We start from the raw sequence: 14001 nt of genomic DNA, 5'->3' as shown, positions 1-14001 counted from the left end.
GTTCTAACTTCATATGGAGAGAGATTAAGACTTAGACCAAGCTTTATAGGAAACAGTAATGAGATGGCATTGGCAGTTTCAAGACAAAAAGAAACAGAGAAAACTTGCACACCCCAAGTACGTGGTCAGTGGAGATGTGCACACCTGCCCTGAACAGAGCGATTCTATGTTACTCATGAAAGAACAACCTAGAAAGCAAGTCATCAACACCCACAAGACTCAGACATTTCCCTACAGATCTTTGATCAGATCGTTCACGTCCTTCTTGGTGTGAGTTTTCCCTTCTTTGTGTCCTTTCCACTGCATGAGAGAAGCTGACGGTCAGTGAAATTAGGAAGGCGAGGTCTTCGGAGATGGGAGGAGGAGTAAGCTTTTGTATAATCAGGAGTTCACTCAAGACACTGATCTCGCAGTGAATGTTGTTTTAAGAACGAGAAACAGGAGAATGTTAAAGATTCTGATCCCAGGTGCTCTTTAGATAGGTGTAAGCCGCAGAAGGACAGATCCTGTGTGCTGGGCTCACTACATCCCTCCTAACCCTGAGCTCTGGCTCTTTTAAGTAGAGACCACTCACCAAAGTGCTGTCGAATAAAATGAGTGAATATTATCATCGCTACCAGCGCTGGATTTCCACGTCATTCGCCACAGATAAGCACAAGGAGACATAATCTGATGAAGATAACATCCAGATTGTAAAAAATACTTCCGGTGGAGCTGAATGTTCTATTTCTTTAGAACCAAGATGACTAAGAGGCTGAAGACAGATGAGAAAAATCCCCTGACATAAAGGAGAGTTAGCATTACGGTAAAAAAGCAGTGTTCAGTAAAGAGCATAGACTTTTAAAAACATTTACGCCATTGGTTGCCGGAGCGTTCGGATATTTCCTGATGGTGCTTTATGTAAAAACTGAACTTTAAAAAATTTTAGAATTCGCTTTAAACCTAATCTTGTGCGTTCGTGACTAACCGAGGAGTACACAACTGCGGTAAGATAGTTCGCTAGCCGTAGCTACCCGGGGATTACACAAACTCTGTTGTATTAGGTAGTTGTTCTTTTGCATATTTCCTTTACTCAAAGGGAAAATATTATAATTTGTAATTTCCGTATTGCCAGGTTATTGTGCACTCTCCGAGGATGACTCTATTTGTTTGGAATCTGTCGACTTCTGCACCGTTTAGTAAGACAATCTGACTTCCCCAACACCGGGACAAGCCCAGAGGGCTGCATTTCCATTCCAAATTGAAAGGACTACAGTCCCTTTTCGGGAGCACGTGCTCAGTGTTACCGTTCGTTAAACCCCTCCCCGTGCCATGGCTCCCCCCGCCACAGCCCCAAAGCTTAACTATTTGATTTCATCTTGCGACAATACAATTTCCCAGTCTGCAAGGGGATTTTCAGGCTGAAGGAAGAGATCCGGGAGATGCTTTGCTGGCTGTCGTCACTGCATTACCCACGCACACGGGTTTATGTGGTGATGGAGAGCACCAGCCCTCCTGCAAAGACTCTCAATTTCCACAGCATTTCATAGCCCAAATGCATTAACAGTTTCAAAAAGTATTAAGTCGAAGAAACCCTATTTAGCCTTTGCCTGCACGTTGTCCACGCTTTACAGTGCTCCCCTCGCTGCCTTTCAGCCCGGAAACCAAGATGCTCTAAGACCGGGATGCAGCGGCCGCATCGGCCCGTTCCATTTTGCTTTGCTTCATCAAGTTTTTCCTCAAATAGGTTTTGCAATTAGTCCCCATGTTGTGTCAGTCATGAGCATCTGTTTAGTCCCACCCCGTCAGCAAGAGTTTATCGAATGCTTCGCTGGGAGTCGGGCGCTGGAAATATGTTGCGCATGTGGTGTGCTGAGCTCCCGGCTTGCTGGAGGCCTGAAGGGTTCTTCCCGGCTTCTTCTTGAAAGGCTCAGCTCCTCGAACCAGAGGGCACAGATGGGCTTTGGTTAACTTGAATTGACTTTAGTTTTCACACCCATTAGAGGGTGACTGAACCACTTGGTGTGTGTTCAACATGACGCCCGAGTGCTCCCCATCTGCGGCCTAGGATAGAAACTACAGGCATACACACATTTAGAAACATCCACTGGATAGCCTCTATAGGCCAGGAGCATGATTTACCAAAATCCAGTGTTTTAAGAGGCAATATATACCACAGAAGTCAAGGGGAAGACTATGAACGCCAGGCTCAAGTAGCAGTTGAGGACCGTGAACTAGTTAATTTCTGTACGTTTCCATTTGCTCATCTGCAACATGGACTAACAACAGAGGAGGTCTGATAAGGCTGTAGGAGGATCAAATGAAACAATATCTCGAATGCATGGAGGTGACAGCAAATCCAGACGTCCCAGAGGCTTATTTGGGTGCTTAGGCAGAGAGCGCTGGCTCTGGGGGTCGAGCGAACTCAGCGGAAGAAGAGCCAGTGTGGTTGGCTGTTCACCTCCGAAGGCTCCCCTTTCCAACAAAGACCACTCCCCCAATCCAGGAGGCTTCTTCTCGTCACACAGATCTGCTGGCTCCCAGAACCACCGGTGAATATGTGGTCACGCTCGGGGGAGCTTCCTTAAACACTGACCAGAATACACTGTCCATTTATGCCTGGTCCATATTGTAGGTTAAGAAGTCAGGAAGTCCTCTTTGCTTCTAAGTCACCCCCTTCCCATAAATTCCAGCTTAAGGATGATGGGTGTCCAACACCTGCTGGCCAACGAGAGGTCAGCACAGAGTCTGGCTTTAAAGATTTATTTCTTTATTTGAGAGAGAGAGTGAAGGGAAGGGCAGAGGGAAAGAGAGAGAAGCAGACTCCACTGAGCGTGGAACCCCACGTGGGGCTCGATCCCACCACCCTGAGATCATGACCTGAGCTGACATCAAGAGTCAGACACTTAACCAAATGCACCAGCCAGGGATGCCCAAAAATTATTTAAAAAAAAAAAAAAAGATCAGTATTGATCTTTGTAAAGTGAAAATGGTACCTTATGTCTCTATTAAAATGATATTGGACTATAAATTGGAAGACTCTGTTCTGGCCTCAGATCTTCCTATATCTGACTTTTTCTGTTAAAACATACATGCCTTGAGGTCAAGGATTATGCTCCTTAAGGTCCATGCCCAAGACAGTGTACAATATATTGTGATCATTTATAATATATTGAGCACATGAGTAAAGAAATCTTCTTATAACTAATCTCAACCCAGGATCATCTTTCCATCCTCTGATGTCTTTGCTCCTCGGATGCTGTATACGGCAAGATGGAGCACTGGACGACAAAATATCTTCGGTTGTTTTCCAGTTCTGTCATGTACGTGACTGGCTCCTTTCTCTAAATTTTAAACACCCTCGAGGTCATCTGAACTCCCTTTTCCAAACTGGACACTACACAGTAATTCATTTCCAGATGAATTTTTTAAAGCATTGCTTGAGTGCTGGGGCCCATGCCCAATTCTGGAGATCCATCTTGACAAGGAACGAGATTCAGTGCCTGCCTTCAAGAAATTCCCAGTGCAGGGGCGCCTGGGTGGCTCAGTGGGGTAAGCCTCTGCCTTTGGCCCGGGTCATGATCTCAGGGTCCTGGGATCGAGCCCTGCATCAGGCTCTCTGCTCGGCGGGGAGCCTGCTTCCCCCTCTCCCTCTGCCTGCCTCTCTGCCTACTTGTCATCTCTCTCTCTCTCTCAAATAAATAAATAAAATTAAAAAAAAAAAAAAGGAAAGAAATTCCCAGTGCAGTGGGGAAGAGGAGCCAGGAGCCGGAATTTCAAATGCAGTGGATAAAGCAGAGCCCGGGGTTCTGCAGGAACAAGGAGGAGGAAGACGTTCCTCGGACTGTGTAAAATAAATACAGAATAAATACAGAGCACACAGCGCCTTCTCCACAAAGGCAGATTGACATCCTGTTCACCTTCCTTTCCACCAGTCCTTCCTGCGAGGAACTCTATTACTAGAACATAAATTAAGCTGTTTAAGAGCCTTTGTAGATGTGACCACGGTAATATGTCTGGCCTAGAAATACTCTGTATTGTATTAACGTCACTGTGTGTCTCTCAACACGATCGGATCACTCTGAAAGTGGAGCGGAAACCTCTCTCCACGAAGGGTCCGCTTTTTGGTCCTAACATTGGCTCTTGCTCCTGTAGCTCGTGACGCCCCGCCAGGCATCCCAAAAAGCGATCGGAATGACCTGTCCTCGCGGAGCTGGCATTTTGGTGGGGGAGACAGAAGGTGAATGAACAGGCTCCGCCAATACAATTGGGAGTAGGCTGGAGGGTGAAAAGAAGCGGGGAGGAAAAGGAAACAAAGCAGGAAGAGGAGTAGGAAGGGGACGATGGGAGCTGAAAGTCCGCGGGGGCCGCACTCCCAGCTCCGAGGGGCCGCGACCGCCTCAGGCGCACATGTGGTCCATTCCAGCTGTTTTCCTGGTACACATGTTTGGAATTGGAATCCAGGGGATTCCAAGAAGAAATCCAAACAGCCAGTCAACATATGAAAAGCTAAAGTACTTTTAATAGTCAAAGAACGAAAACTGGAGAATCAGGACTGCAATTTCTTTTTTTCCTATCTGACGGAAGTTCAAGGGAGTCTCTAAGCATTGCCGGCGAGAGTATACGAAACGAATGTCACTCCTGTACAGCCCATCAGAGTATCCGTTGGGACAGCCTGCTGGAAGGCATTAGCCTTATTAATATGCATATCTTCTAATGTAACGGTTTTACCTAGAAATACATCCTAAGGGAATAAAATACAAAAGGACAAAATATTTCCTACATTTTCATGATTAAATTAATAAATTTAATCATATAAATTAATTAAGGAAGAAATAAAGGTTGGAATGTCCAGAATAATAAGAGAGTGAGGAGTATGTGTTAGGATGTTCACTGAATCATTGTTCATTAGAAACAACCAAATTGTTGTTGGTAGAAAATTACCAATTAAAAATGAATTAGAAACCAAATCAGAGACAACCAAAATATCTATCATAGGGGATTGCTAAAATAAATTGCCATATAGCTGTATACGAAAACATAGATAAAAAGGAAAAAATAGATTTTTTAAATAATTGAGATATGATGTATTAAAGCTCATGGGAAGATATGTAAGAAATAACACTAACATGTTCATTGATTAATGCGAGGGGCAATAAACTTTAATCACACCAGTAGGTGAGACTACTCTAAGTCTTCACCTCAAGGTGGTTTTTCCCAAGACGTGTTGGCATGGGGTTCTCCAATTTCTTCCTCTTTGGAGAGTCCACTCTTTGAATTTATTTCTTAAGAACTATTTTATTGTTAATAATAGCAATCTTTTGTCATAAAACTACAAATGCTTTTCTAAAACTTTGCTGACTGCCAAAAATCACACTTATAATTTTATTCTTTTTTGGTATTCATGACGATATTCTCCCATTTTGGTGACTTTAATTACTTTAACGTTCCAATTTTTAATTCTTCTTGGATTTACTTTGGCTTTATATCTATAGGGATAAGCAACGGTGTTTTAAGTATGAAAATGGATGTAGTATTCCAGTAAATAAAAACGTAGGCATTTAGATAACATTTTATTAGTTTCAAACATCTGTACATATGATCTCTTAATCCTCACAATGGCTCGGGATTTAGTTCTGTATCCTTCTTTGCAGAAGAAAAAATTAGACTCATAATGGAAAAAAAGATTAACTTCCCCTTCCAGCGATGAGGGAGGAATAGGATATTGACTCAGGCTCCCACCATCAGCAATTAGAAGATAACACACAGGAAACAATTATTTTCAGAAGTAGGAATTACAAAAAACAAAGCCATCCCTGTGATCACATGCACTTTCCACTAGAAGCACCTTCCAGACTGACTACCAGTGACCAGGCATCCCAGTCTGCCCTCGTTTTAGCACCTGAAAGCCTGTGCCCGTGGACACCCCCTCTCCCAGGCAAACTGGGATGGTTGTTCCCTCCCCCAAAGAAGAGATTGGAACTCAAACAATGACCTACGTGGAGAGTCCAAGGGCCAGAGGCCAGGGAGACCTAGAAGGCTCAGATTTATGGAGTAGCATAACAGAGTAGGGATCCAAGTAGAGAAGCTTTCAGAAATTTGCAGAGAATCCTCTGGAGTCTCTGACTGATTCCAGTCTCTGCTTGTGTGTGGATCTGTTTAAGCTTCTAGTAACCAGAGTGGAGAGGCAGGTTTGCAAACACTCAGCATTCAGTGGAGACCTCAGAACAGGCCACACCTTGGAAGTACGGTGATGTGTCACAGAGTCCTAACTCACCCTGAAAGAGCTCACAAACCAGCCTCAAAAGGACAAAGAAGTGGGTCCTGGGCCAGAGGAAAGCACCTGGGAGTGTAAGACCCTTGCTCTACCTTCCAGAAGTCGGTGTCACTTCTAATCCATAACCTGTCTGGCCTCCACAGTCATCCCTCTGCAAGCCCCCCACGTCCTCGTTCTTCTCCACACCTTGGCGAGGCTCTTGATTCTCTCAGGGAAATGAGTGCAGACACCCACCCCATCCAAATGCCTATAAGCCTCCCAGCAGCTTCTGGCTACTCCATTCTCCCTGGCGGGGTAACTCCCACCCCTTCCTGATCAACATAGACTGATTTTATGGTAGCGATTCCCTTGCTCAACCTTGTCATTGTCCCCTGAATTATGTATCCATAAAAATATTTGGTTGCATTTTCATAATTGTGACTGTTTTTGAATATTTGTAGAAGCAAAATCATCAAGCGTCTGTTTGGTTGAGTGCGGCTTCTTTTCCTAGATACTGTTTTTAAATATTCATTCATGCTTTTGTAGACAGCCATGAATGATCCACTTTTATTGTTCTGTGGTCAACTGATTTATCTTTTACTAATGACGGGCGTCTGGGCTATTGAGGGCTATTACAAGCAACGCTTCTATAAACATTCGGTATAGACTGATGTCCATAACCATGCATTTCTGAGGGCCTATTTCTAATGGTGGGTTATCCCATTTACTCTTCATGACAGCACAATGATCAAGATGCTGTTATCCCAAGTTTGCAGATAGCATAAACATGGGCACACAGATATTACGTTATCCAAATTGCAGAATAGAGATTCACATCTAGACCGCCTGACTCCCAAGACCCTTCACCACTGCTCTCTAGCACACCCCTGCCATGTTCACCTCCCACTAGACAGTCTCAGAAGAGTGTGAGTCTCGTAGGCATCTTGTTACTTGTGGTGCTGCCAACTGCTTGGCACATAGTACAATACATATGCTAATTGAATGAGTGAATGCTGCTCTATATACTTCATAAGAAAATGTAGTAATAAAGATTTTTCTTGTCCTTTGGCCTTTAAAAATGCATATTTTTTCCTCCTTTGGAATAGAAACCACTCAGAACTATGTTATTTGCTATTTTAAAACTTAGAGCCATAACAATGCCACGTTTTTACAGCTTATTACCAGACGCTGTCGTCCAGGCTGCCAGGCTAACATTTCAAAACATAAGGAAAACATTCCGGAGATAAGAGAATAAACAACATATGCAATTACACCACCCAGGGGACGCTGGGACGCTGAGTTTCTATCAGAATTCTCTGCGGATCTGACCCGAAGCAAGCATCTCTAAAGCTTGTATGTACTCCAATTACCTCTAACTGATTGTGTATCCCTTGAACAGGAGACCCAAATATTATGCTGTTCTATTTCTTGCAGGACACCCAATACATAGTAGATGGTCAATTAATAAGTGATTCCCATCTCTAGCTTATAGCCATGTGCCTACACTGCCCCCTTTGAAGAAGCTGGCCCATAATATAATTTAATTTTGAAGTGCAGCTTAGAGTATGTTCCAAGTGAGTTCCCAATGATCTTTGGAGGATCTGAATCCAGATCTGTCCTTCGGAAGTGAATGGTCTCATCTTTAGCCTCAGTGTTCTCGTCTGTAAAATGGCATCTAATAATGTCTGAGTCTTCACTGAGCTGCAGGCGTAAGGGGAATTAATGTAGCTCCTGGAACACTCTAGCACACCAGAGCTGTGACTCCTCATAGCATCCCCGTTCCCGTCTTAAGGGTGAAGGAACGGAGAAGTATATGGGTTAATTTCCCTGACTTCGGTCATCCAAGTGGAGCAGACCAAGTCTGGAGAGCCAGCCTCTTCTTTCTCCTGGACTGGATTGGCCCTCACTGAGCCAGGACCCCTGCCCCCAAAGCATAAACATGCACACAGACATCCTTGCACACCAAAATGATGCAGGAAAGACTCTCTTTTGACTTTCAACAGTTATGAGTAAGCCTTCAGTTGGGCAAGGATGAATTCTGATGTGTTTTCATTACTGTACAAAGAGATCAAAATTTCAGGGCCTTGGAAAAAGTGATCACCAGTCTCCTAGGTCAACGCCTCACGTTTATTATCTAATGTAGCTCCCAGGGGGTTAAGGGCTGGGTTAAGGGCTTTGTAGGCTTGGACAAGGCAGAGATCTTGCTCTGGTGCCTGGCCATCCGGCTGGGGCCATTTTCTTTAGCCACTGTCATCCTTAAAGTGTTAGAATTTCTTGCCAGCATCAGACAATCTGGAGATGTGACATAAGTATCTAGATTTCTAGGTGCCTGTGGCAAATGAGAAGGTAAGGCCACAGGACAGAGAGGCAGGCCTCTTCATGGACAGGTGTGTCCCTCCAGCTTCCCGCACTGCCCAGCAGCAACCTGCCCCAATTTCTGGTTCCTGGCTGAGCCCTGGAGGATCTGAGCTTCCCGTCACACTTTAAGGTCAGTAACCGGGGCTGGGACATTGTCCAGGGATTGGAAAAGCAATGTAAACATCCCCTCTCTTCTAAGTTCCAGCCTGAACTCGCTGTACACACATCCGCTCTGTCCTCCTCGACAAGGATTTCTGGAAATGCTCTGCCTGCTTCCTATGTGGCTTCTGGGCTCTTCTGTTCCCCAATGCACTCGGCACTATATACCTGCTTTATCGGTCTGAAGCACTTTTGTTCTACGAGGTAATGTCCTCTTCAGTTTCTTATCAGAATGATTAGCTTCACATGTGCCTAAGCAACTCATTCAATGTCTCCACTGGAGTTCATTCATAGGGATTATTGGGACAGCATCTACCAGCTCAATTTCATATTAAGGCTGCCCTATTTCAGGTGGGTCGGTGGATAAGGGGCACACAGCAAAATGTCTGTATTTCAACAGCATCAACCGTTAATTGTTCACGCCAATGTGGGGGGGGGATGGGGAATGGACCACTTTGCTCCAACTGCAGTAGTAAGGGTTATCAGTGTGGGGCGTGAAACAACACAGACCGTTCTCACCTTTCCAATTCTGACGTCACGCCTCTCAGCTACAGGGGTTATGACCAGTCAGATGGGATAGCACACAAAGCAGGTTTTTCAAACCATTTGTAGAAAACTGAGGTTTGACTAAGACTTAAACTATGCAGAAGAGACCTTTAGAAATGTCAACTAGCTGAGCGCTTGGGGAGTTGTTAACTTCCGTGAGCCCCATGTTCGTATGAATTTTCATCTGGGCGAAAATCTCATTTCCAAATAGCCCATATAATGCAAAATTCAGTTTCAGCCTCAGATCATGCTCTCATATCACCTGCTGCTAGGAAGATGTTGTTGTTGTTGTTGTTGTTGTTGTTGTTGTTTTAATAATGAAAAGACTTATGGTCAAGATGGCTTTTACGGAGAATGACACCTGACCCTACTGAGAGACTGAAAAAAGACAGGAGTAAATAAACGATCGCACCGCCTTCTGGACAGAAAGATTCAGCAGGATAAAAGACGTCCATGCTCTCTGAATGTTCCCGTGTTTAATATAATTCCACTCCATATCCCAACAGAGTATTCTATGGAATCCAACAAGTCGAGTCTGAGATTCATGGCCAAGAACAAGACTTAGAATGGCTGAGACAGCTTTCAATAAGAAGAGTAAGATGGGGAGGTTTCCCTTTCTGAGTCTCGAGGATTAGTATTAAGCCACAGTACTTAGTGCGGTTATGACACAGGGACAGACAAACAGGCCGATGAAACAGAACGCTGGGGCCAGACACACACCCACGCATACACGTACGCTGAGCACATGATGCAGGCAGAACTGCGAGTCCATGGAAGAAGGAGGAATTCCCCGGCAGTTAGAGCAGAGAAACCTACCTGTCTCCTTCCCTCCCTGAGCAGACGGTCGGCACACTCCTCAGACTCGCAACGTCGATAAACGCTGACAAGTCCCGGTGAGGGTGGGAACATGACGCTTACACGGCAGGACTGCGAAGTGGGATCAACCCTTTGGATGATATGGGGAATACCAAGCCCTCCCCCCGAGTATTCTGGAGGGGTTGGAAAAAGCAAAACTTACTAACTTTTAAAAGAAAATAAAAGAGACCCTCTGAATGTCGTCGGGAGTAGAAAAACGTTTCTTAAACAAGGGGATGAAAGCAAGAATCGTAAAGGAAAAGAGTGGTGTGCTGAAGTCCATTGAAACGAGTAACTGCCAAGGCAGAGTACAGTTGACAGGGCCAAAACCGAGAGGAGAAATGGGTTTACAATGCAGGGGATTAAGGTCAAGAAGTTATTCCAGAAAAGGCTCATCAATCAGAGAGGAAAAAGTGGCGGGGGAGGGAGGAAGAGAATGTGCACAGGCTGTGAGCAGGCGATTCGCAAGAGGGAAAACACAAATGGCCAGCGAGCACTCGCGAAGATGCTAAACTTTGCCAGTAATTACAGAAACGCACACTTCATGAAACGATCTGGACTGACCGCTTCCCCACTCAGCAAATCAGCAATAATGAAAAACTCTGCCAGGAGTGGGCAGGGGCATGCAGCGGCGACACACAGCGCCGGCACTCCCGGCAGGGGTGCAACCTGGATGCCCCTCTTGGGACACCACCAGCAAGATGGAAAGAGGTGTGGCCCACGACCAGCAATTCTACCTGCAGACCCAGCGTCCGGGGACACTGCTGCACGTGCGCACAATCAGAACTGTACAAAAATGTTCGTGGCAGCATTCTTCGACACAGAAAAACAGAATGCAAAGGTCCAAGAATCAAAGAATGGAGAAGGAAATTGTGCATTCAGTAGAATTTATGCAGCAGTGAGAATAAATGAATCAGAAAAAAACTAACATGCATAAATCTCACAGGTGTAATATTGAGCAAAAAGAGTAAATTGCATTATGACACAAGGAGCATAACACTCATGAAAATATCAAGACCCCACAAAACAGAGGTGTGCATTATCATGCTTATGTACAAATGAAGTGTTAGTATAAAAATCCTGCGCACCACTGGAGAATGCCGAAGCCAGAACTGTGGTTACCTCTGGGATAGGAAACAGACTCGGGACGGAGATAAAAGGGGTTTCGACTGTATCTGTAAGATACTATAGGACACATAAATCTGAAGCAAATACGGCAAACCAGTAATACTTCTTCAAATTAGGTGGACGGGACACAAACATTTGTTATGCTGAATTCCTTAAAACTTTATTGAAACATTAAAAAATATAGATAGCTGGGGCTCCTGGGTGGCTTAGTGGGTTGGGCCTCTGCCTTCTGCTCGGGTCATGATCTCAGGATCCTGGGATCGAGCCCCACATGGGGCTCTCTGCTCAGCGGGGAGCCTGCTTTCCCCCACCCCTGCTTATTTGTGATCTCCATCTGTCAAATACATAAATAAAATCTTTAAAAAAAAATGGATAGCTAAAGATTTTACCTCCACCCCAGAGAACATGATTATGAAATAAATTGGTGAACAGTTTTTAAATGGTATAAACTTGATTTCAACATCATGCTATAAACAAACACGGAAGTATCGGAGACTGGTAATTGGGTCATGACACGAGAACGGGAGATGGGATGACGGCCCTTTACTTGCCACATTTTCTATAATGCACATCCATTACTTTAATAACGAGAAAGAACACTTTTAACACGAACTTCCAACCCACGTCTTCAAGTAATTCGGAAAGGCTTCATGTCATGGCGAGCAAGACTCAGTGACAGGAGGCTCTTAAGTTTCTCGGGCTCCAGACGACAGCAGGATTGCACCAGGATATTTGACCATCACTATTTGAACAGGGCGTCTTCGAGGATGACAGCTGCCTCCTGTCTCAGGCTTGGTCCCCGGAAAGAAGACCCTGGAGATGAGCCTAGAAGCTGCACCTTTATTGGTGGGATCCCAGCTGGGGGAAGGAGGGCGTGGAAGGGGGAATGCACGAAAGCCAAGGAATAGTGCATTAGAGAAAGCGCATGTGGTCGTTCAGACGTGTGGGATGTCTGTGGACAGACTTATGGACCACCAGAGAGGGGACAGGCAATCTGGGGTTGGACGGCAGAGGAATCTACCTGCTGTCTTTCCCTGATCGCGGTCTGCCCACAGGACACGAACTGCCAGCATCTTCCAGGTCCAGGTTTCGGGTTCTGGTTCTGCCATGGGGAGAAGCCACATCAACAATGCCCAGTGCCTCACCTGGGTGCAGAGACTGAAGGAGTAGAAACTTCGACAGGTCTGGCGCCCCAGGATCTGGGGGCCCAAGGGCATGTGGCTGCCCGCATGGTGGTTTGGGAGAGCATGCGGTTCCGGTCCTCTGGGGCCAGAGGAGTGGGCAAGATGGCAGGCGGTGTGAGGACGGAGCACCAGGTGCAGCGGCCGGGCTGTCCAGGAAGGAGGTGCCGGCTCGGGGGGCAGGGGACACCAAGCACCAAGCGCATCTGGGGAGATGCGTTCCTGGACCCACCACCCAACAGTGCATCTGCTGGGCCACTCTTCTGCCCTGTCCAGTGACAGCCAGCCCTCACATGCATGGAACAAGGTGCCCCAAGTGCAGGTCCGATGTCCCTGTAAACCCTGTTCTGAATAAACAGAAGCATCGGCTAAGCCTTGCCTCCCAGACTCTACCCAACCTGTTGCCAGCCTTCTGACTTCTTCCTCACGCAATGGAGAGGATGTTCTGGAATTTCCCTCGTGCTCAGTGTAGGAAAACCTCTGGGAATCCTTCCTGGGAATTGTCGGACTGGCTCCAAGTTGTCCTTCACAAGAAGATTAAATCCCAAGTCCCAGGCGAATGCCCCACACCCAGGCTCATACCCAGCGCTGGTCTAATGTCCTCACCTTCTCCCACACCAGCTCCCAGGCTCCTGCGGGCACACTGGCCACATCCTGAAATTTCTGCCACGTGTGGACTGTCCTTCCAGGATCCGGGTTGGTAATTCCCAGCGTGGGCCGTCCTAAGACCCATCTGGTTACCGTGGAGGCAACGATGGGCAGGGAGATCGCAAGACATCTTGAGAACGCTGGCATTTTGCATTCCGGAGTTTTGCACTCCGTCCTCTGGCAAGGGGAAGGTTGGCCAGCTGGGAGGGCTCAGGGCAATGGAGGGTTCAAGGTTCCGGGCTTACGTACTCCGTGACCCCCTCGCACAGTTCAGAGGCTCATTCTGTCACCGTCAGGAAAAGTCACCATCGGACATCACAGAAGCAAGCCCATCGAGGCCGCACACCTCCTGTCCTCTGCATCTCTGCCATCCTCCTCGTCGGATCCTGGGCCTGAGTTTCCGGCAGGTCTTCCCTGTGGCTGCGTTAAGATGGCAGCACCTCCGAAAGCTTCCTTCCACGCACCCACGCTGGTCGTTTGCTCTCCTAAGCCTGCCTGCCCTTTCCCCTTTCTAAGCGCGGCCGCTCTGTAGAGTGTCTACTGAAATCCCCGCCCCTGCCCCCTGCCCGAGGTAGAAGCCTTGCCCGCCTGCCCTTCATCCTCATCAGCACAGGCAGGAGCTCTAGGGAGGCTGAGCACACCGCGGGGCCTGGTCACCCCGCTCCTGAAAAGAGAGGGTCCCGATGGCTTTCAGTTGGGTGGTAATCAGATTCCCAATCCCATCTGGTGCATCTGTTTTCGAGAAAGCTTCTGGCACCAACTGGCTAATTCAGGGTTCCAGAGGTAACACAGTTTGAGGCAAAGCTTATAGGTAAGTTATTTGACTGTAGGATACAATTATAAGGCAACAGGTACGAGAGCAAGTAGAAAAGCAAGCAGGGAAGGAAGGAC

The sequence above is a fragment of the Martes martes genome, assembly GCF_963455335.1.
Source record: "Martes martes genome assembly, chromosome: 8".
Taxonomy (NCBI): Eukaryota; Metazoa; Chordata; class Mammalia; order Carnivora; family Mustelidae; genus Martes; species Martes martes.
This window is presented reverse-complemented; position numbering follows the sequence as displayed.